This window comes from Vigna umbellata, chromosome 9 (assembly GCF_029865625.1).
Source record: "Vigna umbellata cultivar VRB3 chromosome 9, Vumbellata_1.0, whole genome shotgun sequence".
Classification (NCBI taxonomy): domain Eukaryota; kingdom Viridiplantae; phylum Streptophyta; class Magnoliopsida; order Fabales; family Fabaceae; genus Vigna; species Vigna umbellata.
Window position 1 is genome coordinate 13,902,413 of NC_142173.1, and position 25,164 is coordinate 13,927,576.

Sequence of the window (25,164 nt, forward strand, 5' to 3'; positions counted from 1 at the left end):
GGAAGTGCAGGAAGTGGAGGCAGTGGACGAAGTTGAAGAAGTGGACGATGTGGAGGAAGTGGAAGAAGTGGAAGAAATAGAGGAAGTGGAGGACGATGACGAAGTTGAAGAAGTGGAAGAAGTGGACGAAGTGGAGGAAGTGAAGGAAGTCTAGGAAGTGGACAAAGTAGAGGACATGGACGAAGTGGATGAAGTTACCGAAGTGGTAGTAGTGGAAGAAGTGGAGGAAGTTGAAGAACTGGACGAAGTGGACGAAGTTGACGAGGTGGAAGAAGTGGAGGAAGTGAAGGAAGCGGACGGAATTGACGAAGTGGAGGAAGTGGTAGAAGTGGACGAAGTGGAGGAACTCGAGGAAGTGGACGAAGTGGACAAAGTGGAGGAAGTGGAGGAAGTTGACGAAGTGGACGAATCGGAGGAAGTTGACGAAGTCGAGGAAGTTGACGAAGTGGAGGATGTGGAGGAAGTGGAGGAGGTGGAGGAGGTTGAGGAAGCGAAGGAAGTGGACGATGGGGACGAAGGGGACGAAGTGGAGGAAGTGGAGGAAGTGGAGGAAGTGGACGAAGTTGACGACGTGGACGAAGTGGGCCTGGTGGAGGAAGTGGAGGAAGTTGAACAACTGGATGAAGTGGACGAAGTGGTTGAAGTGGACGAAGAGGTCGAAGTGGACGAATTGGACGAAGTTGACGAGGTGGAAGTAGTGGAAGAAGTGAAGGAAGCGGACGAAATTAACGAAGTGGAGGAAGTGGTAGAAGTGGACGAAGTGGAGGAACTCGAGGAAGTGGACGAAGTGGAGGAAGTTGACGAAGTGGAGGAAGTTGACGAAGTGGTGGAAGTTGACGAAGTGGAGGATGTGGAGGAAGTGGAGGAGGTGGAGGAAGTTGAGGAAGCGGAGGAAGTGGACGAAGTGGACGATGGGGATGAAGGGGACGAAGTGGAGGAAGTGGAGGAAGTGGAGGAAGTGGACGAAGTTGACAACATGGACGAAGTGGGCCAAGTGGAGGAAGTGGAGGAAATGGAGGAAGTTGCACAAGTGGATGAAGTGGACGAACTGGTTGAAGTGGACGAAGAGGTCGAAGTGGACGAAGTGGACGAATTGTACGAAGTTGACGAAGTGCACGAAGTGGAGGAAGTGGAGGAAGTGGGCGAAGTGGACGAAGTAGAAGAAGTCGACGAAGTGGACAAAGTTAACGAAGTGGACATAGTGGTAGAAGTTGAGTCAGTGGAGGAAGTTGAAGAAGTGAACGAAGTTGACGAGGTGGAAGAAGTTGAGAAAGTGGAGGAAATGGACGAAGTGGAATTAGTGGAGGAAGTGGGGGAAGTTGAAGAAGTGGACGAAGATGTTGAAGTGGACATAGAGAAGGAAGTGGAGGAAGTGGAGGAAGTGGAGGAAGTGTAGGAAGTGGAGGAAGTGGAGGAAGTGGAGGAAGTTGACGAAGTGAATGGAGTGGAAGGAGTGGAGGAAGTGGAGGAAGTGGAGGAAGTTGACGAAGTGGACGAAGTGAACGGAGTGGAAGGAGTGGAGGAAGTGGAGGAAGTGGAGGAAATGGACGAAGTGGAAGTAGTGGAGGAAGTGGGGGAAGTTGAAGAACTGGACGAAGATGTTGAAGTGGACGTAGTGAAGGAAGTGGAGGAAGTGGAGGAAGTGTAGGAAGTTGACGAAGTGGACGAAGTGAACGGAGTGGAAGGAGTGGAGGAAGTGGAGGAAGTGGAGGAAGTTGAAGAAGTGGAAAAAGATGACGAAGTGGACGTAGTGGAGGAAGTGGACGAAGTGGACGAACTGTAGGAAGTGAACGAAGTGGACGAAGTGGAGGATGTGGACAAAGTGGAGGAAATGGAGAAAGTGGACAAAGTGAATGAAATGTAGGACGTTGACGAAGTGGAGGAATTGGACGAAGTTGACGAAGTGGAGGAAGTGGAGGAAGTGGAGGAAGTTAACGAAGTGGACGAAGTGGAGGAAGTGGACGAAGTGGAGGAAGTAGAGGAAGTGGAGGAATTGGAGGAATTGGACGAAGTGGAGGAAGTGGAGGAAGTGGAGGAAGTGGAGGAAGGGGACGAAGTAGACCAAGTAGACGAAGTGGACGAAGTCGACGGAGTAGAAGGGGTGGAGGAAGTGGAGGAAGTTGAAGAAGTGGACAAAGATGACGAAGTGGACGTAGTGGAAGAAGTGGACGAAGTGGAGGAAGTGGAGGAAGTGAACGAAGTGGACAAAGTGGACGAAGTGGACGAAGTTGACGAAGTGGAGGAAGTGGAGGAAGTGGACGAAGTAGAGGAAGTGGACGAAGTTAACGAAGTGGACGAAGTGGACGAAGTGGACGAAGTGGAGGAAATAGAGGAAGTGGAGGAAGATGACGAAGTTGAAGAAGTGGACGAAGTGTAGGAAGTGGAGAAAGTAGAGGACGTGGACGAAGTGGACGAAGTTGACGAAGTGGTAGAACTGGAAGAAGTGAAGGAAGTTGAAGAAGTGGACGAAGTTGACGAGGTGGAAGAAGTGGAGGAAGTGAAGGAAGCGGACGAAGTTAACGAAGTGGAGGAAGTGGTAGAAGTGTACGAAGTGGAAGAAATGGAGGAAGTGGACGACGTGGACAAAGTGGGGGAAGTGAAGGAAGTCGACGAAGTGGAGGAAGTTTACGAAGTGGACGAAGTTGACGATGTTGACGAAGTGGGGAAGTGGAGGAAGTGGAGGAAGTGGAGGAAGTGGAGGAGGTGGAGGAAGTGGAGGAAGTGGTCGAAGTGGACGAACGTGAAGAAGTGGAGGAAGTGCACGAAGTTGAGGACGTGGACAAAGTGGAGGAAGTGGAGGGAGTGAGGAAGTTAAGGAAGTGGAGGATGTGGAGGATGTGGAGGAAGTTGACGAAGTGGAGGAAGTGGAGGAAGTTGACGAAGTGGAGGAAGTGGAGGAAGTGGAGAAAGTTGAGGAAGCGGAGGAAGTTGACGAAGTGGACGAAGTGGACGATAGGGACGAAGGGGACGAAGTGGAGGAAGTGGACGAAGTGGACGAAGTTGACGAAATTGACGAAGTGGAGGAAGTGGAGGAAGTGGACGAATTGGACGAATTGGACGAAGAAGACAAAGTGGAGAAAGTGGATGAAGTGGAGGAAATTGACGAAGTGGACGAAGTTGAGGAAGTGGAGGAAGTGCACGATGGGGACGAAGTGGAGGAAGTCGAGGAACTGGAAGAAGAGGACGAAGTGGATGAAGTGGTTGAAATGGACGAAGTGGGCGAAGTGGACGAAGCGGACTAAATGGAAGAAGTGGGCGAAGTTGACGAAGTGGACGAAGTTGACGAAGTGGACGAAGCGGACGAAGTTGACGAAATGGAGGAAGTGGAAGAAGTGAAGGAAGTGGAGGAAGTGGTTGAAGTGGAGAAGTGGACGAAGTGGAGAAGTGAAGGAAGTTGACGAAGTGGAGGAAGTGGAAGATGTGGAGGAAGTGGAAGAAGTGGAGGAAGTGGAGGAAGTGGTCAAAGTGGACGAACTGGAAGAAGTGAAGGAAGTAGAGAAAGTTGAGGAAGTTGAGGAAGAGCACAGAGTGAAGGAAGTAGAAGAAGTGGAGGAAGGTGACGAAGTGGACGAAGTGGAGGAAGTAGAGGAAGTGGAGGAAGTTGAGGAAGTGGACGAAGCGGAGCAAGTGAAGTAAGTTGGCGAAGTGGAGGATGTGGAGGAAGTGGAAAAGTGGAGGAAGTGGAGGAAGTGGTCGAAGTGGACGAACTGGAAGAAGTGAAGGAAGTGGAGAAAGTTGAGGAAGTTGACGAAGTGGACGGAGTGGAGGAAGTAGAGGAAGTGGAGGAAGTTGACAAAGTGGACGAACTGGGCGAAGTGGATGAAGTGGACGAAGGGGACAAAGTGGAGGAAGTGGAGCAAGTGGAGGAAGAGAACGAAGTGGACGAAGTGGAGGAAATGATGGAAATGGAGGAAGTGGAGGAAGTGGACAAACTGGATGAAGCAGAGGAAGTGGAGGAAGTTTAGGAAGAGGATGAAGCGGACGAAGAAGACGAAGTGGAGGGAGAGGAGGAAGAGGAGGAAGAGGACGAAGCGGAAGAAGTGGATGAAGTGGTGGAAGTGGAGGAAGGCGACAAAGTGGACGAAGTTTAGGAAGAGGACGACGTGGAGAAGTGGAACAAGTAGAGGAAGTGGACGAAGTTGACGAAGTGGACGAAGTTGACGAAGTTGACGAAGTTGACGAAGTGGACGAAGTGGAGGAGGTGGACGAAGTGGAGGACTTGGCGGAAGTGGACAAAGTTGACGAAGCGGAGGAAGTGGACGAAGTTGACGAAGTGGAGGAGGTGGAGGAAGTGGACGAAGTGGAGGAAGTGGACGAAGTGAAGCAAGTGAAGGAAGAGGACGAAGTGGGGGAAGTGGAGGATGTGGAGGAAGTGGAAGAAGTGGAGGAAGTGGAGGAAGTGGTCGAAGTGGACGAACTGGAAGAAGTGGAGGAAGTGGACAAAATGGAGGAAGTTGAGGAAGTGGACAAAGTGGACGAAGTGGAGGAAGTTGAGCAAGTTGACGAAGTGGAGGAAGTGGAGGAAGTTGACGAAGTGGACAAAGTGGAGCAAGTGGAGCAAGTGGAGGAAAAGGATGAAGTGGACGAAGTAGAGGAAGTTGACAATGTAGAGGAAGTCGACGAAGTGGAGGAAGCGGACGAAGTTGACGAAATGGAGGAAGTGGACGAAGTGGACGAAGTGGAGCAAGTGGATGAGGTTGAGGAAGTGGACGAAGTGGACGATGTGGAGCAAGTGAAGGAAGTGGACGATGTTTATGAAGTGGAGGAAGTGGAGAAAGTTGGGGAAGTTGAGGAAGTGGACAAAGTGGAGGAAGTGGAGGAAGTTGACGAAGAGAAGGAAGTGGAGGAAGTGGACGAACTGGAAGAAGTGTAGGAAGTTGGAGGAAGTTGACGAAGTGGACAAAGTGGAGGAAGTGGAGCAAGTGGAGGAAGAGGACGAAGTGGACGAAGTAGAGGAAGTTGACAAAGTAGAGGAAGTCGACGAAGTGGAGGAAGCGGACGAAGTTGACGAAATGGAGAAAGTGGACGAAGTGGAGGAAGTGGATGAGGTGGACGTAGCGGATGATGTGGAAGAAGTGGACGAAGTTGACGAAGTGGAGGAAGTGGTCGAAAAGGACGAAGTCAACGAAGTGCACGAAGTGGAGGAAGTGGAGGAAGTGCAGGAAGTGGACGAAGTAGAAGAAGTGGGGAAGTGGACGAATTGGAGTAAGTGGACGAAGTGGAGTAAGTGGACGAAGTGGGGAAGTGGACGAAGTGGACGAAGTAGAGGAAGTTGAGGAAGTGGAGGAAGTTGACGAAGTGGACGATAGGGACGAAGGGGACGAAGTGGAGGATGTGGAGGAAGGTGAGGAAGTGGTTGAAGTAGATGAAGTGGACGAAGTTGACGAAGTTGAGGAAGTGGAGGAAGTTAAAGAAGTGGATGACGAGGACTAAGTGGAGGAAGTAGAGGAAGTCGAAGAAATGCACGCAGTGGAGGAAGTTGACGAAACGGACGCAGTGAACGAAACGGACGAAGTGGAAGAAGTGGACGAAGTTGACGAAGTGGAGCAAGGGAACGAAGTGGCGGAAGTGGAGGAAGTGGCGGAAGTGGAGGAAGTGGAAGAAGTTGACGAAGTGGACGAAGTGGAGAAGGTGAAGGAAGTGGAGGAAGTAGAGGAAGTGGAGGAAGTGTAAGAAGTGGACAAAGTGGAGGAAGTGGAGGAAATGGAGGAAGTGGAAGAAGAGGATGAAGTTGACGAAGTGGAGGAAGTGGATGAAGTTGACGAAGTGGAGGAAGTGGATGAAGCTGACGAAGTGGACGAAGTTGACGAAGTGGACGAAGTGGAGGAATTTAACGAAGTGGACGAAGGGGACGAAGTGGAGGAAGTGGAGGAAGTGGAGGAAGTTGATGAAGTGGACGAAGGGGACGAAATGGACCAAGTGAAGGAAGTGGAGGAAGTGGTCGAAGTGGACTAAGTGGAGGAAGTGGAAGAAGTGGACGAAGTGGAAGAAGTGCAAGAAATGGACAAAGTGGACGAAATGGAGGAAGTGGACGAAGTTGACGAAGGGGACGAAGTGGGGGAAGTGGAGGAAGTGGAGGAAATGGAGGAAGTGGAGGAAGTGGTCGAAGTGGACGTAGTGGACGAAGTTGACGAAGTGGGCGAAGTGGAGAAAGTGGAGAAAGTGGACAAAGTGGAGGAAGTGGAGGAAAAAGACGAAGTTGACGAAGTGGTCGAAGTGAACGAAGTGGATGAAATGGACGAAGTAGAAGAAGTGGAGACGTGGACGACGACGAAGTTGAGGAAGTGGACGAAGTGGAAGAAGTGGACGAACCGGACGAAGGGGTCGAAATGGACGAAGTGGACGAAGTGGATGAAGGGGAGGAAGTGGACGAAGTTGACGAAGGGGACGAAGTGGAGGAAGTGGAGGAAGTGGACGAAGTAGTCGACGTGGACGAAGTGGACGAAGTAGTCGACGTGGACGAAGTGGAAAAAGTGGAGGAAGTGGAAGAAGTTGAACAAGTGGAAGAAGTTGACGAAGTGGAGGAAGTGGAGGAAGCGGAAGAAGTGGAGGAAGTAGACGAAGTGGACGAAGTTGACGAAGTGGACGAAGTGGAGGAACTAGACGATGTGGACGAAGTTGACGAAATGGATGGAGTGGAGGAAGTGGAGGATGTTGACGAAGTGGAGCAAGTGCAGGAAGTGGAGCACGTGGAGGAAGTGGAAGAAGTTGAAGAAGTGGACGAAGTGTAGGAAGTGGAGGAAATGGAGGAAGTGGACGAAGTGGAAGAAGCTGACGAAGTGGATACAGTGGACGAATTGGACGAAATGGAGGAAATGGAGGAAGTGCAGGAAGTTGAAGAAGTGGAGGAAGTGGACGAAGTTGAGGAAGTGTAGGAAGTGGACGATGTGGAGGAAGTGGAGGAAGTTGACGAAGTGGAGGAAGTGGAGGAAGTAGACGAAGTGGAGGAAGTTGACGAAGTAGAGGAAGTTGACGAAGTGGACGAAGTGGAGGAGCTGGACGAAGTGGAGGAAGTTGACGAAATGGACGAAGTGGAGGAAGTGGAGGAAGTTGACGAAGTGGACGAAGTGGAGCAAGTGAAGGAAGTGGAGGAAGTGGAAGAAGTTGAAGAAGTGCACGAAGTGGACGAAGTGGAGGAAATGGAGGAAGTGGACGAAGTGATCAAAGTGGAGGAAGTTGACGAAGTTGAAGAAGTGGAGGAAGTAGACGAATTGGACGAAGTGGAAGAAGTGGAGGAAGTGGAGAAAGTTGACGAAGTAGACAAAGTTGAGGAAGTGGTGGAAGTAGACGAAGTGGACGAACTGGACTTAGTGGAGGCAGTGGAAGAAGTAGAGGAAGTGGACGAAGTGGACGAAGTGGTTGAAGTGGACGAAGCTAACGAAGTAGACGTAGTGGACGAAATGGAGGAAATGGAGGAAGTGTACGAAGTGCACGAAGTGGAAGAAATGATGGAATTGGAGGAAGTGGTCGAAGTGGACGATGTGGAAGAAGTGGACGAAGTGGAAGAAGAGGACGAAGTGGAGGAAGTGGACGAAGTTGACGAAGGGGACAAAGTGGAGGAAGTGGACGAAGTGGCCGAAGTGAAGGAAGTGGAGGAAAAGGAGGAAGTTGTCGAAGTGGACGAAGGTGACGAAGTGGAGGAAGTGGAGGAAGTAAACGAAATGGAGGAATTGGAGGAAGTGGACGAAGTGGTTGAAGTGGAGAAAGTTGACAAAGTGGACGAAGGTGACGAAGTGTAGGAAGTGAAGGAAGTGGAGGAAGTAGACGCAGTGGACGAAGTGGTCGAAGTGGACGAACTAGACGAAGTGGAAGCAGTGGTGGAAGTTGAAGTGGACGAAGTTGATGAAGTGGACGAAGTGGACGAAGTGGAGGAAATAAACGAAATGGAGGAAGTGGAGGAATTGGAGGAAATGGAGGAAATAGAGGAAGTGGAGGAAGTTGAGGAAGTCGACGAAGTGGACGAGGGGGACGAAGTGGAGGAAGTAGAGGAAGTGGACGAAGTGGAGGAAGTGGACGAAGTGGAGGAAGTGGACGAAGTGGACGAAGTGGAGGAAGTGGAGGAAGTGGTCGAAGTGGACGAAATGGACGAAGTGGAAGAAGTGGAGGAAGTGGAGGAAGTAGACGAAGAGGAGGAAGTGGGGGAAGTGGAGGAATTGGAGGAAATTGAAGAAGTGGAGAAAGTGGAGGAAGATGAGGAAGTTGAGGAAGTGGAGGAAGTGGAGGAAGTGGAGGAAGTGGAGGAAGTAGACGAAGTGGAGGAAGTTGACGAAGTGGAGGATGTGGACGAAGTGGAGGAAGTGGACGAAGTGGACGAAGTTGATGAAGTGGAGGAAGTGGAGGAAGTTGACGAAGGGGACGAAGTGGAGCAAGTAAAGGAAGTGGTGGAAGTGGAGGAAGTGGAGGAAGTGAAGGAGGTGGAGGAAGTGAACGAAGTGGTCGAAGTGGACTAAGTGGAAGAAGTGGACGAAGGGGAAGAAGTGGACGAACTGGAGGAAGTGGACGAAGTTGACGATGGGGACGAAGTGGAGGAAGTGGACGATGTGGGGGAAGTGGAGGAAGTGGACGAAGTTGACGAAGGGGACGAAGTGGTGGAAGTGGACGAAGTGGGGGAAGTGGAGGAAGATGAGGAAGTTGAGGAAGTGGAGGAAGTGGAGGAAGTGGAGGAAGTAGACGAAGTGGAGGAAGTGGACAAAGTGGAGGAAGTTGTGGAAGTTGACGAAGGAGACGAAGTGGAGCAAGTAAAGGAAGTGTTGGAAGTGGAGGAAGTTTAAGAAGTGGACGAAGTGGACGCAGTTCACGAAGTTGACGAAGTGGACGAAGTTTACGAAGTTGACGAAGTGGACGAAGATGACGAAGTTAAGGAAGTGGAGGAAGTGGAAGAAGTGGACAAAGTGGAGGAAGTTGACGAAATGGACGCAGTGGAAGAAGTGGTCGAAATGGACGAAGTGGAAGAAGTGGACGAAGTGGAGCAAGGGAAGGTAGTGGACGAAGTGGCGGAAATAGAGGAAGTGGAGGAAGTTGACGTAGTGGACGAAGCGGACGAAGGGGACGAAGTGGAGAAGGTGAGGGAAGTGGAGGGAGTGGAGGAAGTCGAGGAAGTTGAAGAAGTTGACAAAGTGGAGTAAATGGACGAGGGGGAAGAAGAGGGTGAAGTTGACGAAGTGGACGAAATGGAAGAAATGGACGAAGTGAAAAGAGACGACAAAGTTGACGAAGTGGAGGAAGTGGAGGAAGTTGACGAAGTGGAGGAAGTGGACGAAGGGGACGAAGTGGTGAAGTGGACTAAGTGGACTAAGTGGAAGAAGTGGAAGAAGTGGAAGAAGTGGAAGAAGTGGACGAAGTGGAAGAAGTGGACGAAGTGGAGGAAGTGGACGAAGTGGAGGAAGTGGACGAAGTTGACGATGGGGACGAAGTGGAGGAAGTGGACGAAGTGGGGGAAGTGGAGGAAATGGAGGAACTGGTCGAAGTGGACGAAGTTGACAAAGTGGGCGAAGTGGACGAAGTGCACGAAGTGGAGGAAAATGGCGAAGTGGTCGAAGTGGACGTAATGGACGAAGTGGAAGAAGTGGAGGAAATGGAGGAAGTGGACGAAGTGGACAAAGTGGAGCAAGTGGATGAATTGAAGGAAATGGAGGAAGTGCACGAAGTGGTGGAAGTGGACGAAGTGGAGAAGTTACACGAAGTGGAGGAAGTGGAGGAAGTGGACGAAATGGACGAAGTGGAAGAAGTGGACGAAATGGACGAAATGGACGAAGTGGAAGAAGTGGACGAAGTTGACGAAGTTGACGAAATGGACGAAGTGGACGAAGTGGATGAAGTGGACGAAGTGGAAGAAGAGGAGGAAATGGAGGAAGTGGAGGAAGTGGACGAAGTGGACGAAGTAGACAAAGTGGGGGAAGTGGATGAATTGAAGGAAATGGAGCAAGTGGACGAAGTGGTGGAAGTGGACGAAGTGGAGAAGTTACACGAAGTGGAGGAAGTGAACGAAATGGACGAAGTGGAAGAAGTGGACGAAATGCACGAAGTGGAAGAAGTGGACGAAGTTGACGAAGTGGACGAAGTTGACGAAGTGGACGAAGTGTACGAAGTGGACGAAATGGACGAGGTGGAATAATGGGCGAAGTTGACGAAGTGGACGAAGTGGACGAAGTGGACGAAGTGGAGAAAGTGGAGGGACTTGAAGAAGTGAACCTAGTGGAGGAAGTGGAGGAAGTGGAGGAAGTGGTGGAGGTGGAAGAAGTGGACGGAGTGGAAGAAGTGGACGAAGTGGTCGAAGTCGGCGAAGTTGACAAAATTGACGAAGTGGACGAAGTGGAAGAAGTGGACGAAGTGGAGGATGTGGACGAGGTGGAGGAAGAGGACGAAGTTGACGAAATGGACGAACTGGAGGAAGGAGACGAAGTGGAGGAAGTTGACGAAGTGGACGAAGTGGAGGAAGTGGACGAAGTGGAGGAAGTTGACGAAGTGAAGGAAGTGGAGGAAGGGGAGGAAGTTGACGAAGGGGACGAAGTGGAGCAAGTGAAGGAAGTGGTGGAAGTGGAGGAAGTGGAGGAAGTTGAAGAAGTGGACGAAGTTCACGAAGGTGATGAAGTGGACGAAGAGGACTAAGTGGAGGAAGTAGAGGAAGAGGAAGAAGTGGACGAAGTGGGGGAAGTTGACGAAATGGACGAAATGGAAGAAGTGGACGAAATGGACGAAGTGGATGAAGTCGACGAAGTTGACGAAGTGGACGAAGGGGACGAAGTGGAGCAACGGAAGGAAGTGGAGGAAGTGGAGAAGGTGAAGGAAGTAGACAAAGTGGAGAAGGTGAAGGAAGTGGAGGAAGTAGAGGAAGTGGAGGAAGTTAAAGAAGTGGAGGAAGTGGAGGAAGTGAAGGAAGTGGAAGAAGAGGATGAAGTTTATGAAGTGGAGGAAGTGGACGAAGTTGACGAAGTGGAGGAAGTGGATGAAGCTGACGAAGTGGAGGAAGTGGACGAAGTGGAGGAATTTGACGAAGTGGACGAAGCGGACGAAGGGGACGAAGTGGAGGGAGTGGAGGAAGTTGAAAAAGTGGACATAGTGCGAAGGGGACGAAGCGGACGAAGTGGAGCAAGTGAAGGAAGTGGAGGAAGTGGAGGAAGGTGATGAAGTGGACGAAGTCGACGAAGGAGACGAAGTGGAGCAAGTGAAGGAAGTGGAGGAAGTGGAGGAAGTGGACGAAGTGGACTAAGTGGAGGAATTGGAGGAAGTGGAAGAAGAGGATGAAGTTTACGAAGTGGAGGAAGTGGACGAAGTGGTCGAAGTGGACTAAGTGGAGGAAGTGGAGGAAGTGGAAGAAGAGGATGAAGTTTACGAAGTGGAGGAAGTGGACGAAGTTGACGAAGTGGAGGAAGTGGATGAAGCTGACGAAGTGGAGGAAGTTGACAAAGTGCACGAAGTGGAGGAATTTGACGAATTGGACGAAGTGGACGAAGGGGACGAAGTGGAGGAAGTGGAGGAAGTTGAAAAAGTGGACATAGTGCGAAGGGGACATAGTGCGAAGCTGACGAAGCGGACGAAGTGGAGCAAGTGAAGGGAGTGGAGGAAGTGGAGGAACTGGAGGAAGTTGATGAAGTGGACGAAGTCGACGAAGGGGACGAAGTGGATCAAGTGAAGGAAGTGGTGGAAGTGGAGGAAGTGGACAAAGTGGTCGAAGTGGACTAAGTGGAGGAAGTGGACGAAGTAGACGAAGTGGAAGAAGTCGACGAAGTGCAAGAAGCGGAGGAAGTGGACGAACTGGAGGAAGTGGATGAAGTTGACGATGGGGATGAAGTGGAGGAAGTGGACGAAGTGGGTGAAGTGGAGGAAGTGGAGGAAATGGAGGAAGTGGTCGAAGTGGACGTAATGGACGAAGTTTACGAAGTGGGGAAAGTGGACGAAGTGGACAGAGTCGAGGAAGTGGAGGAGAAGGACGAAGTTGACGAAGTGGTCAAATTGAATGAAGTGGACGAAATGGACGAAGTGCAAGAAGTGGAGGAAGTGGAGGAGGTGGAGGAAATGGAGGAAGTGGACAAAGTGGTCGAAGTGGACGAGTACGAATTTGACGTAATGGACAAAGTGGACGAAGTGGAAAAAGTGGACGAACCGGACGAAGGGGTCGAAATGGATGAAGTGGACGAAGTGGATGAAGTGGAGGACGTGGACGAAGTTGACGAAGTGGACGAAGTGGAGGAAGTGGACGAAGTGGAGGAAGTGGAGGAAGTTGAGGAAGTGGACGAAGTGGACGAAGTGGTCGAAACGGACGAAATGGACGAAATGGACGAAGTGGAACAAGTGGAGGAAGTAGAGGAAGTGGACGAAGTGGAGGAAGTGGAGGAATTGGAGGAAATGGAAGAAGTGGAGGAAGTGGAGGAAGTTGAGGAGGTGGACGAAGTGGATGAAGTGGAGGAAGTAGACGAAGTGGAGGAAGTTGACGAAGTGGACGAAGTGGAGGAAGTTGACGAAATGGAGGAACTTGAGGAAGTGGAGGAAGTTGACAGGGGACAAAGTGCATCAAGTAAAGGAAGTGGTGGAAGTGGAGGAAGTGGAGGAAGTTTAAGAAGTAGACGAAGTGGACGCAGTTCACGAAGTTGACGAAGTGGACGAAGTTTACGAAGTTGGCGAAGTGGACGAAGATGACGAAGTGGAGGAAGTGGAGGAAGTTATGGAAGTGGAGGAAGTGGAGGAAGTTAAGGAAGTAGAGGAAGTGGAAGAAGTGGACGAAGTGGAGGAAGTTGAAGAAGTGGAGGAAGTGGAGGAAGTGGAGGAAGTGGATGAAATGGAGGAAGTGGAGGAAGTGGACGAAGAGGAGGAAGTGGACGAAGTTGACGAAGTGGTCGAAGTGGACGAAGTGGAAGAAGTGGACGAAATGGACAAAATGGACAAAATGGCCGATGTGAAAAGAGTGGACAAAGGGGACGAAGTGGAGCAACGGAAGGAAGTGGAGGAAGTGGAGGAAGTTGACGAAGTGGACGAAGTGGACGAAGTGGACGAAGTGGTCGAAGTGGACGAAGTGGACGAAGTGGAAGAAGTGGACGAAGTCGAGGATGTGGAGGAAATGGAGGAAGTGGACGAAGTGGTGGAAGTGGACGAAGTGGAGAAATTGAGGTAGTGGACGAAGTGGAGGGAGTGGACGAAATTGACAAAGGGAAAGAAGAGGATGAAGTTGACGAAGTGGACGAAGTCGTCGAAATGGACAAAATGGCTGAAGTGAAAAGAGTTGACGAAGTTGACGAAGTTGAGGAAGTTGACGAAGTGGAAAAGTGGAGGAAGTGGAGGAATTTGACGAAGTGGACGAAGTGGAAGAAGGGAATGAAGTGGAGGTAGTGGAGGAAGTTGAAGAAGTGGTCGATGTGGACGAAGTGGAGGAAGTGGATGAAGTGGAGGAAGTTGACAAAAGGGACGAAATGAAGGAAGTGGACGAAGTGGAAGAAGTGGACGAAGTCGACGAAGTGGAAGATGTGGAGGAAGGGGAGGAAGCTGACGAAGGTGACGAAGTGGAGGAAGTGGATGAAGTGGTGGAAGTGGAGGAAGTGAAGGATGCGGAAGTGGACGAAGTGGTCGAAATGGACGAAGTCGACGAAGTGGACCACGTGGATGAAGTGGAAGAAGTGGAGGAAGTGGAGGAAGCTGAAGAAGTGGACGAAGTGGTCCAAGTGGAAGAAGTGGAGGAAGTGGAGAAAGTGGAGGTAGTGGGGGAAATGGAGGGAGTGAACGAAGTGGTCGAGGTGGACGAAGTGGAAGAACTGGACGAAGTTGACGAAGTGGACGAAGTCGATGAAGTTGACGAAATTAACGAAGTGGACGAAGTGGAAGAAGTGGAGGAGGTGGAGGAAGTGGAGGAAGTTGAAGAAGTGGACGAAGTGGACGAAATGGAGGAGAGTGGAGGAAATGGAGTAAGTTGACGAAGTGCACGAAGTGGAGCAAGTGGAGGAAGTGGAGGAAGTTGACGAAGTGGACGAAGTCTACGATGTGGATGAAGTGGACGACCTGGACGAAGTAGAAGAAGACGAAGTAGAGGAAGTGGAGGAAGTGGAGGAAGTCGACGAACTGGAGGAAGTAGACGAAGTAGAGGAAGTGGAGGAAGTCGAGGAAGTTGAGGAAGTGGAGGAAGTTGACGAAGTGGAGGAAGTGGAGGAATGCAGGAAGTTGACAAAGTGGAGGAAGTGGACGAAGTGGACGAAGGGGACGAAGTGGAGGAAATTGAAGAAGTGGAGGAAGTGGACGAAGTGGAAGAAGTGGAGGAAATGTAGGAAGTGGAAGAAGTGGAAGTGGAGGAAGTGGAGGAAGTTGACAAAGTGGACGAAGTGGACGAAGGGGACGAAGTGGAGCAAGTGGAGGAAGTGGAGGAAGTTGAAGAAGTGGAGGAAATGGAGGAAGTGGATGAAGTGGAGGAAGTGGAGGAGATGGAGGAAGTGGAGGAAGTGGTCGAAGTGGACGAAGTGGAAGAAGTGGAAGAAGTGGAGGAAGTGGAGGAAGTGGAGGAAGTTGAGGAACTTGAAGATGTTGACGAAGTGGACGAAGTGGAACAAGTGGAGGAATTGGAGGAAGTGAAGGGAATGGAGGAAGTGGACGAAGTAGTCGAAATGGAGCAAGTGGACGAAGTGGAAGCAGTGGAGGAAGTCGACGAAGTGTACGAAGTGGACGAAGTGGAAGAAGTGGAAGAAGTGGTCGAAGTGAACGAAGGGCACGAAGTGGACGAAGAGGAAGAAGTGGAGGTAGTGGAGGAAGTGGAGGAAGTGGACGAAGTTGAAGAAGTGGACGAAGTTGACGAAGTGGATGAAGTGGAGGAAGTGGAGGAAGTAGATGAAGTGGAGAAAGTGGAGGAACTTGAGGATGTGGAGGACGTGGAGGAAGTGGAGCAAATGGAGGAAGTGGACGAAGTTGAGGAAGTTGAGGAAGTCGAGGAAGTCGACGAAGTGGACGAAGTGAACGAAGTGGAGGAAGTGGACGAGGTTTAGGAAGTTGAGGAAGTGGACGAAGTGCAGGAAGTTTACGAAGTGGAGGAAGTGGAGGAAGTGCAGGAAGTTGACGAAGTGGAGGAAGTAGAGGAAGTCGAGGAGGTGGAGGAATTGGAGGGAGTGGAGGAAGTGGAGGAAGTGGAGGAAGTGGAGGAAGTGGTCGAAGTGGACGAAGTGGAGGAAGTAGAGGAAGTTGACAAAGGGGACGAAGTGAAGGGAGTGGAGGAAGTGGAAGAAGTGGACGAAGTGGGGGAGGTGGAGGAAGTGGTGGAAGTGGCCGAAGTGAACGAAGTGGGCGAAGTGGTCGAAGTGGACGAAGTGGAGAAATGGACGAAGTGGAGGCAGTGGACGAAGTGGGCGAACCGGACGAAGTGGAGGATGTGGGGGAAGCGGAGGAAGTTGAAGAAGTGGACGAAGTTGACGAAGTGGAGGAAGTGGTCGAAGTGGAGGAAGTAGACGAAGTGGAGGAAGTGGAGGAAGGGGACGAAGTGGAGGAAGATGAGGAAGTGGAGGAAGATGAGGAAGTGCAGGAACTTGAGGAATTTGAGGAAGTTAAGGAAGTGAACGACGTGGAGGAAGTGGAGAAAATGGACGAACTCGACGAAGTGGTAGAAGTGGAGGTACTGGAGCAAGTGGACGAAGTTGTCGAAGTCGACGAAGTGGTCGAAGTCGACGAAGTGGAAGAAGTGGAAGAAGTGGAGGAAGTGGAGGAAGTGGAGGAAGTTGAGGAACTTGAAGATGTTGACGAAGTGGACGATGTGGAAAAAGTGGAGGAATTGGAGGAAGTGGAGGAAATGGAGGAAGTGGACGAAGTGGTCGAAATGGAGCAAGTGGACGAAGTGGAAGCAGTGGAGGAAGTAGACGAAGTGTACGAAGTCGACCACGTGGAAGAAGTGGTAGAAGTGAACGAAGGGCACGAAGTGGACGAAGTGGACGAAGAGGAAGAAATGGAGGGAGTGGAGGAAGTGGACGAAGTGGACGAAGTTGAAGAAGTGGACGAAGTTGACGAAGTGGACGAAGTGGAGGAAGTGGAGGAAGTGGAGGAAGTAGATGAAGTGGAGGAAGTGGAGGAAATTGAGGATGTGTTGGACGTGGAGGAAGTGGAGGAAATGGAGGAAGTGGACGAAGTTGAGGAAGTGGACGAAGTGGAGGAACTGGACGAGGTTAAGGAAGTTGAGGAAGTGGACGAAGTGCAGGAAGTTTACGAAGTGGAGGAAGTGGAGGAAGTGCAAGAAATTGACGAAGTGGAGGAAGTAGAGGAAGTCGAGGAGGTGGAGGAACTGGAAGGAGAGGAGGAAGTGCAGGAAGTGGTCGAAGTGGACGAAGTGGAGTAAGTAGAGGGAGTTGACGAAGGGGACGAAGTGGAGGGAGTGGAGGAAGTGGAAGAAGTGGACGAAGTGGGGGAAGTGGAGGAAGTGGAGGAAGTGGCCGAAGTGAACGAAGTGGACGAAGTGGTCGAAGTGGAGAAATGGACGAAGTGGACGCAGTGGACGAAGTGGACAAATTGGGCGAACTGGACGAAGTGGGCGAAATGGACGAAGTGGACGAAGTGGAGGAAGTAGGGGAAGCGGCGGAAGTTGAAGAAGTGGCCGAAGTTGACGAAGTGGAGGAAGTGGTCGAAGTGGAGGAAGTAGACGAAGTGGACGAAGTGCAGCAAGGGGACGAAGTGTAGGAAGTGGAGGAAGTGGAGGAAGATGAGGAAGTGCAGGAAGTTGAGGAAGTTGAGGAAGTTAAGGAAGTGGACGACGTGGAGGAAGTGGAGGAAGTGGAGGAAATGGTCGAATTGGACGAAGTGCTAGAAGTGGAGGTACTGGAGCAAGTGGAGGAAATTGAAGAAGTGGACGAATATGAAGAAGTGGAGGAACTAGACGAAGTGGATGAAGTGGAGGAAGGGGACGAAGTGGAGGAAATGGAGGAAGTGGAGGAAGTGGATGAAGTAAAGGAAGTGGAGGAAGTGTGGAGGAAGTGGTTGAAGTGGATGAAGTAGAGGAAGTGGAGGAAGTGGAGGAAATTGAGGAAGTGGACGAAGTGGAGGAGGTGGAAGAAGTGGAGGAAGTTGACGAAGTGGAGGTAGTGGCGGAAGAAGAGGAAGCTGACGAAGTGGACGAAGGGGACGAAGGGGACGAAGTGGAGAAACTGGAGGAAGTGGAGGAAGTGGACGAAGAGGAGGACGTGGAGGAAGTGGAGGAAATGGACAAAGTGGAGGAAGTGGAGGAAGTAGACGAAGTGGACGAAGTGGAGGAAGTTGAGGAAGCGAACGAAGTGGAGGAAGTGGATGAAGTTGAGGAAGCTGAGGAAGTGGACGAAGTGGAGGTGGTGGAAGAAGTGGAGGAAGTTGACGAAGTGGAGGAAGTGGAGGAAGTAGACGAAGTTGATGAAGTGGACGAAGTGGACGAATTGGACGAAGAGGAAGAAGAGGGTGAAGTTGATGAAGTGGAAGAAGTGGACGAAATGGACGAAGTGAAAAGAGTGGACGAAGTAGAGGAAGTGGAGGAAGTTGACGAAGTGGAGGAAGTGGAGGAATTTGACGAAGTGGACGAAGTGGACGAAGGGGACAATGTGGAGGAAGTGGAGGATGTGGAGGAAGTGGAGGAAAATGAAGAAGTGGACAAAGTGTACGAAGGGGACGACGCAGACGAAGGCGACGAAGTGAACGAAGCGGACGAAGTGGACGAAGGGGACAAAGTGGAGCAAGAGAAGGAAGTGGAGGAGGTGGAGGAAGTGGACGAAGTGGTCGAAGTGGACTAAGTGGAAGAAGTGGACGAAGGGGAAGAAGTGGACGAACTGGAGGAAGTGGACGAAGTTGACGATGGGGACGAAGTGGAGGAAGTGGACGATGTGGGGGAAGTGGAGGAAGTGGACGAAGTTGACGAAGGGGACGAAGTGGTGGAAGTGGACGAAGTGGGGGAAGTGGAGGAAGATGAGGAAGTTGAGGAAGTGGAGGAAGTGGAGGAAGTGGAGGAAGTAGACGAAGTGGAGGAAGTGGACAAAGTGGAGGAAGTTGTGGAAGTTGACGAAGGAGACGAAGTGGAGCAAGTAAAGGAAGTGTTGGAAGTGGAGGAAGTTTAAGAAGTGGACGAAGTGGACGCAGTTCACGAAGTTGACGAAGTGGACGAAGTTTACGAAGTTGACGAAGCGGACGAAGATGACGAAGTTAAGGAAGTGGAGGAAGTGGAAGAAGTGGACAAAGTGGAGGAAGTTGACGAAATGGACGCAGTGGAAGAAGTGGTCGAAATGGACGAAGTGGAAGAAGTGGACGAAGTGGAGCAAGGGAAGGTAGTGGACGAAGTGGCGGAAATAGAGGAAGTGGAGGAAGTTGACGTAGTGGACGAAGCGGACGAAGGGGACGAAGTGGAGAAGGTGAGGGAAGTGGAGGGAGTGGAGGAAGTCGAGGAAGTTGAAGAAGTTGACAAAGTGGAGTAAGTGGACGAAATGGACGAGGGGGAAGAAGAGGGTGAAGTTGACGAAGTGGACGAAATGGACGAAATGGACGAAGTGAAAAGAGACGACAAAGTTGACGAAGTGGAGGAAGTGGAGGAAGTTGACGAAGTGGAGGAAGTGGAGGAAGTGGACGAAGTGGACGAAGTGGTCGAAGTGGACTAAGTGGACGAAGTGGAAGAAGTGGAAGAAGTGGAAGAAGTGGAAGAAGTGGACGAAGTGGAAGAAGTGGACGAAGTGGAGGAAGTGGACGAAGTGGAGGAAGTGGACGAAGTGGAGGAAGTGGACGAAGTGGACGATGGGGACGAAGTGGAGGAAGTGGACGAAGTGGGGGAAGTGGAGGAAATGGAGGAAGTGGTCGAAGTGGACGAAGTTGACGAAGTGGGCGAAGTGGACGAAGTGCACGAAGTGGAGGAAAATGGCGAAGTGGTCGAAGTGGACGTAATGGACGAAGTGGAAGAAGTGGAGGAAATGGAGGAAGTGGACGAAGTGGACAAAGTGGAGCAAGTGGATGAATTGAAGGAAATGGAGGAAGTGCACGAAGTGGTGGAAGTGGACGAAGTGGAGAAGTTACACGAAGTGGAGGAAGTGGAGGAAGTGGACGAAATGGACGAAGTGGAAGAAGTGGACGAAATGGACGAAATGGACGAAGTGGAAGAAGTGGACGAAGTTGACGAAGTTGACGAAATGGACGAAGTGGACGAAGTGGATGAAGTGGACGAAGTGGAAGAAGAGGAGGAAATGGAGGAAGTGGAGGAAGTGGACGAAGTGGACGAAGTAGACAAAGTGGGGGAAGTGGATGAATTGAAGGAAATGGAGCAAGTGGACGAAGTGGTGGAAGTGGACGAAGTGGAGAAGTTACACGAAGTGGAGGAAGTGAACGAAATGGACGAAGTGGAAGAAGTGGACGAAATGCACGAAGTGGAAGAAGTGGACGAAGTTGACGAAGTGGACGAAGTTGACGAAGTGGACGAAGTGTACGAAGTGGACGAAATGGACGAGGTGGAAGAATTGGGCGAAGTTGACGAAGTGGACGAAGTGGAGGAAGTGGACGAAGTGGAGAAAGTGGAGGGACTTGAAGAAGTGAACCTAGTGGAGGAAGTGGAGGAAGTGGAGGAAGTGGTGGAGGTGGAAGAAGTGGACGGAGTGGAAGAAGTGGACGAAGTGGTCGAAGTCGGCGAAGTTGACAAAATTGACGAAGTGGACGAAGTGGAAGAAGTGGACGAAGTGGAGGATGTGGACGAGGTGGAGGAAGAGGACGAAGTTGACGAAATGGACGAACTGGAGGAAGGAGACGAAGTGGAGGAAGTTGACGAAGTGGACGAAGTGGAGGAAGTTGACGAAGTGAAGGAAGTGGAGGAAGGGGAGGAAGTTGACGAAGGGGACGAAGTGGAGCAAGTGAAGGAAGTGGTGGAAGTGGAGGAAGTGGAGGAAGTTGAAGAAGTGGACGAAGTTCACGAAGGTGATGAAGTGGACGAAGAGGACTAAGTGGAGGAAGTAGAGGAAGAGGAAGAAGTGGACGAAGTGGGGGAAGTTGACGAAATGGACGAAATGGAAGAAGTGGACGAAATGGACGAAGTGGATGAAGTGGACGAAGTTGACGAAGTGGACGAAGGGGACGAAGTGGAGCAACGGAAGGAAGTGGAGGAAGTGGAGAAGGTGAAGGAAGTAGACAAAGTGGAGAAGGTGAAGGAAGTGGAGGAAGTAGAGGAAGTGGAGGAAGTTAAAGAAGTGGAGGAAGTGGAGGAAGTGAAGGAAGTGGAAGAAGAGGATGAAGTTTATGAAGTGGAGGAAGTGGACGAAGTTGACGAAGTGGAGGAAGTGGATGAAGCTGACGAAGTGGAGGAAGTTGACAAAGTGGACGAAGTGGAGGAATTTGACGAAGTGGACGAAGCGGACGAAGGGGACGAAGTGGAGGAAGTGGAGGAAGTTGAAAAAGTGGACATAGTGCGAAGGGGACGAAGCGGACGAAGTGGAGCAAGTGAAGGAAGTGGAGGAAGTGGAGGAAGTGGAGGAAGGTGATGAAGTGGATGAAGTCGACGAAGGGGACGAAGTGGAGCAAGTGAAGGAAGTGGAGGAAGTGGAGGAAGTGGACGAAGTGGTCGAAGTGGACTAAGTGGAGGAATTGGAGGAAGTGGAAGAAGAGGATGAAGTTTACGAAGTGGAGGAAGTGGACGAAGTGGTCGAAGTGGACTAAGTGGAGGAAGTGGAGGAAGTGGAAGAAGAGGATGAAGTTTACGAAGTGGAGGAAGTGGACGAAGTTGACGAAGTGGAGGAAGTGGATGAAGCTGACGAAGTGGAGGAAGTTGACAAAGTGCACGAAGTGGAGGAATTTGACGAATTGGACGAAGTGGACGAAGGGGACGAAGTGGAGGAAGTGGAGGAAGTTGAAAAAGTGGACATAGTGCGAAGGGGACATAGTGCGAAGCTGACGAAGCGGACGAAGTGGAGCAAGTGAAGGGAGTGGAGGAAGTGGAGGAAGTTGATGAAGTGGACGAAGTGGACGAAGGGGACGAAGTGGAGCAAGTGAAGGAAGTGGTGGAAGTGGAGGAAGTGGACGAAGTGGTCGAAGTGGACTAAGTGGTGGAAGTGGACGAAGTGGACGAAGTAGACGAAGTGGAAGAAGTCGACGAAGTGCAAGAAGCGGAGGAAGTGGACGAAGTGGAGGAAGTGGATGACGTTTACGATGGGGATGAAGTGGAGGAAGTGGACGAAGTGGGGGAAGTGGAGGAAGTGGAGGAAATGGAGGAAGTGGTCGAAGTGGACGTAATGGACAAAGTTTACGAAGTGGGGAAAGTGGACGAAGTGGACAGAGTCGAGGAAGTGGAGGAGAAGGACGAAGTTGACGAAGTGGTCAAAGTGAATGAAGTGGACGAAATGGACGAAGTGCAAGAACTGGAGGAAGTGGAGGAGGTGGAGGAAATGGAGGAAGTGGACAAAGTGGTCGAAGTGGACGATCCGGACGAAGGGGTCGAAATGGACGAAGTGGACGAAGTGGATGAAGTGGAGGACGTGGACGAAGTTGACGAAGTGGACGAAGTGGACGAAGTGGAGGAAGTGGAGGAAGTGGACGATGTGGAGGAAGTGGAGGAAGTTGAGGAAGTGGACGAAGTGGACGAAGTGGTCGAAACGGACGAAATGGACGAACTGGACGAAGTGGAACAAGTGGAGGAAGTAGAGGAAGTGGACGAAGTGGAGGAAGTGGAGGAATTGGAGGAAATGGAAGAAGTGGAGGAAGTGGAGGAAGTTGAGGAAGTGGACGAAGTGGATGAAGTGGAGGAAGTAGACGAAGTGGAGGAAGTTGACGAAGTGGACGAAGTGGAGGAAGTTGACGAAATGGAGGAACTTGAGGAAGTGGAGGAAGTGGACGAAGTGGTCGAAGTGGACGAAGTGGAAGAAGTGGACGAAGTCGAGGATGTGGAGGAAATGGAGGAAGTGGACGAAGTGGTGGAAGTGGACGAAGTGGAGAAATTGAGGTAGTGGACGAAGTGGAGGGAGTGGACGAAATTGACAAAGGGAAAGAAGAGGATGAAGTTGACGAAGTGGACGAAGTCGTCGAAATGGACAAAATGGCTGAAGTGAAAAGAGTTGACGAAGTTGACGAAGTTGAGGAAGTTGACGAAGTGGAAAAGTGGAGGAAGTGGAGGAATTTGACGAAGTGGACGAAGTGGAAGAAGGGAATAAAGTGGAGGTAGTGGAGGAAGTTGAAGAAGTGGTCGATGTGGACGAAGTGGAGGAAGTGGATGAAGTGGAGGAAGTTGACGAAAGGGACGAAATGAAGGAAGTGGACGAAGTGGAAGAAGTGGACGAAGTCGACGAAGTGGAAGATGTGGAGGAAGGGGAGGAAGTTGACGAAGGTGACGAAGTGGAGGAAGTGGATGAAGTGGTGGAAGTGGAGGAAGTGAAGGATGCGGAAGTGGACGAAGTGGTCGAAATGGACGAAGTCGACGAAGTGGACCACGTGGATGAAGTGGAAGAAGTGGAGGAAGTGGAGGAAGCTGAAGAAGTGGACGAAGTGGTCCAAGTGGAGGAAGTGGAGAAAGTGGAGGTAGTGGGGGAAATGGAGGGAGTGAACGAAGTGGTCGAGGTGGACGAAGTGGAAGAACTGGACGAAGTTGACGAAGTGGACGAAGTCGATGAAGTTGACGAAATTAACGAAGTGGACGAAGTGGAAGAAGTGGAGGAGGTGGAGGAAGTGGAGGAAGTTGAAGAAGTGGACGAAGTGGACGAAATGGAGGAGAGTGGAGGAAATGGAGTAAGTTGACGAAGTGCACGAAGTGGAGCAAGTGGAGGAAGTGGAGGAAGTTGACGAAGTGGACGAAGTCTACGATGTGGATGAAGTGGACGACCTGGACGAAGTAGAAGAAGACGAAGTAGAGGAAGTGGAGGAAGTGGAGGAAGTCGACGAACTGGAGGAAGTAGACGAAGTAGAGGAAGTGGAGGAAGTCGAGGAAGTTGAGGAAGTGGAGGAAGTTGACGAAGTGGAGGAAGTGGAGGAATGCAGGAAGTTGACAAAGTGGAGGAAGTGGACGAAGTGGACGAAGGGGACGAAGTGGAGGAAATTGAAGAAGTGGAGGAAGTGGACGAAGTGGAAGAAGTGGAGGAAATGTAGGAAGTGGAAGAAGTGGAAGTGGAGGAAGTGGAGGAAGTTGACCAAGTGGAGGAAGTTGACAAAGTGGACGAAGTGGACGAAGGGGACGAAGTGGAGCAAGTGGAGGAAGTGGAGGAAGTTGAAGAAGTGGAGGAAATGGAGGAAGTGGATGAAGTGGAGGAAGTGGAGGAGATGGAGGAAGTGGAGGAAGTGGTCGAAGTGGAAGAAGTGGAAGAAGTGGAGGAAGTGGAGGAAGTGGAGGAAGTTGAGGAACTTGAAGATGTTGACGAAGTGGACGAAGTGGAACAAGTGGAGGAATTGGAGGAAGTGAAGGGAATGGAGGAAGTGGACGAAGTAGTCGAAATGGAGCAAGTGGACGAAGTGGAAGCAGTGGAGGAAGTCGATGAAGTGTACGAAGTGGACGAAGTGGAAGAAGTGGAAGAAGTGGTCGAAGTGAACGAAGGGCACGAAGTGGACGAAGAGGAAGAAGTGGAGGTAGTGGAGGAAGTGGAGGAAGTGGACGAAGTTGAAGAAGTGGACGAAGTTGACGAAGTGGATGAAGTGGAGGAAGTGGAGGAAGTAGATGAAGTGGAGAAAGTGGAGGAACTTGAGGATGTGGAGGACGTGGAGGAAGTGGAGCAAATGGAGGAAGTGGACGAAGTTGAGGAAGTTGAGGAAGTCGAGGAAGTCGACGAAGTGGACGAAGTGAACGAAGTGGAGGAAGTGGACGAGGTTTAGGAAGTTGAGGAAGTGGACGAAGTGCAGGAAGTTTACGAAGTGGAGGAAGTGGAGGAAGTGCAGGAAGTTGACGAAGTGGAGGAAGTAGAGGAAGTCGAGGAGGTGGAGGAATTGGAGGGAGTGGAGGAAGTGGAGGAAGTGGAGGAAGTGGAGGAAGTGGAGGAAGTGGTCGAAGTGGACGAAGTGGAGGAAGTAGAGGAAGTTGACAAAGGGGACGAAGTGAAGGGAGTGGAGGAAGTGGAAGAAGTGGACGAAGTGGGGGAGGTGGAGGAAGTGGTGGAAGTGGCCGAAGTGAACGAAGTGGACGAAGTGGTCGAAGTGGACGAAGTGGAGAAATGGACGAAGTGGAGGCAGTGGACGAAGTGGGCGAACTGGACGAAGTGGAGGATGTGGGGGAAGCGGAGGAAGTTGAAGAAGTGGACGAAGTTGACGAAGTGGAGGAAGTGGTCGAAGTGGAGGAAGTAGACGAAGTGGAGGAAGTGGAGGAAGGGGACGAAGTGGAGGAAGATGAGGAAGTGGAGGAAGATGAGGAAGTGCAGGAACTTGAGGAATTTGAGGAAGTTAAGGAAGTGAACGACGTGGAGGAAGTGGAGGAAATGGACGAACTCGACGAAGTGGTAGAAGTGGAGGTACTGGAGCAAGTGGACGAAGTTGTCGAAGTCGACGAAGTGGTCGAAGTCGACGAAGTGGAAGAAGTGGAAGAAGTGGAGGAAGTGGAGGAAGTGGAGGAAGTTGAGGAACTTGAAGATGTTGACGAAGTGGACGATGTGGAAAAAGTGGAGGAATTGGAGGAAGTGGAGGAAATGGAGGAAGTGGACGAAGTGGTCGAAATGGAGCAAGTGGACGAAGTGGAAGCAGTGGAGGAAGTAGACGAAGTGTACGAAGTCGACCAAGTGGAAGAAGTGGTAGAAGTGAACGAAGGGCACGAAGTGGACGAAGTGGACGAAGAGGAAGAAATGGAGGGAGTGGAGGAAGTGGACGAAGTGGACGAAGTTGAAGAAGTGGACGAAGTTGACGAAGTGGACGAAGTGGAGGAAGTGGAGGAAGTGGAGGAAGTGGAGGAAATTGAGGATGTGTTGGACGTGGAGGAAGTGGAGGAAATGGAGGAAGTGGACGAAGTGGAGGAAGTGAACGAAGTTGAGTAAGTTGAGGAAGTGGACGAAGTGGAGGAACTGGACGAGGTTAAGGAAGTTGAGGAAATGGACGAAGTGCAGGAAGTTTACGAAGTGGAGGAAGTGGAGGAAGTGGAGGAAGTGCAAGAAGTTGACGAAGTGGAGGAAGTAGAGGAAGTCGAGGAGGTGGAGGAACTGGAAGGAGAGGAGGAAGTGCAGGAAGTGGTCGAAGTGGACGAAGTGGAGTAAGTAGAGGGAGTTGACGAAGGGGACGAAGTGGAGGGAGTGGAGGAAGTGGAAGAAGTGGACGAAGTGGGGGAAGTGGAGG